Consider the following 1,106-nt stretch of genomic DNA (forward strand, 5'->3'; position numbering starts at 1 on the left):
GGGGAGTCCTCAGGATCCTCCTGGAATCTCTTCCTCGGCATCTCACTTATGATAAGGTTTCAGGTGTTTTGATGGTATCCAAATCGGCTGCTGGTTTTGGCCTGGAGAAACACAAGCATAACCTCTACCCCAAGTTATTTTACCTATTTCCCACCTTTTTGTTGTTGGATCTCTCCACCAAGCTGGTTTCTGTAGATGCTGTTCAGCTGCTGGTAACATCTGGCCTTTAGGCAGGCTCAAAATATTTAAAGTCAATAATACTAGATTCAACTGTGTATACAAGGTGTCCCACAGTCCCTGTTTCCCCCCACTTTGCTTTTGCAACTGCTGTTTCAGGGAGAGATTCATTCGTTCCACTATGGCTTGTCCTTGAGAATTATATGGGATACCAGTAATGTGTTTAATATTCCGTATAGAGAAAAATATAGCTAGAGCTTTGCTAGTATAGCCTGGGGCATTATCTGTTTTAATAGAAGCTGGAATGCCCATCACCGCAAAACACTGCAAAAGGTGATGTTTAACACAGGCAGAAGACTCTCATGATTGGCATGTAGCCCAGACAAAGTGAGAAAAGGTGTCCACATATACATGTACCTAAGCTAGTCTCCCAAGTGAGGGAACATGTGTGACATCCATTTGCCAAAGAGAATTAGTTTCCAATCCTCGAGGATTAACTCCTCCCGTGAAAGATGAGGAATGCACCACTTGGCAAGTTGGACATCGCTGGATAATAGCTTTAGCTTCTTTCCAGGTAATGCTGTATCTGCGTTTGAGACCAGAGGCATTAACACGGGTCAAACTGTAAAAGTGTCTGGCATTAGATATTGCAGTAGCAACTAGGAGATCGGTCATTTGATTCCCTTCAGTGAAGGGTCCTGGAAGAGGTATATGAGCCCTAATGTGAGTGATGTAAAAAGGGTGCATTCTACTCCTGACTGCTGTTTGCAACTGGGTAAATAAAGTCATCAGTTGCTCATCTGTGTGAATCATAACTGAGCATTTTCAATTAAGTGTGTGGAATGAACCACATGTGAAGAATCAGAAACACATTGATAGGTATATTAAAAGCAGTCAATACCTCAATTACAGCTACAAGCTCTGCTTTT

The sequence above is a fragment of the Mandrillus leucophaeus genome, unplaced genomic scaffold, assembly GCF_000951045.1.
Source record: "Mandrillus leucophaeus isolate KB7577 unplaced genomic scaffold, Mleu.le_1.0 Scaffold831, whole genome shotgun sequence".
Classification (NCBI taxonomy): domain Eukaryota; kingdom Metazoa; phylum Chordata; class Mammalia; order Primates; family Cercopithecidae; genus Mandrillus; species Mandrillus leucophaeus.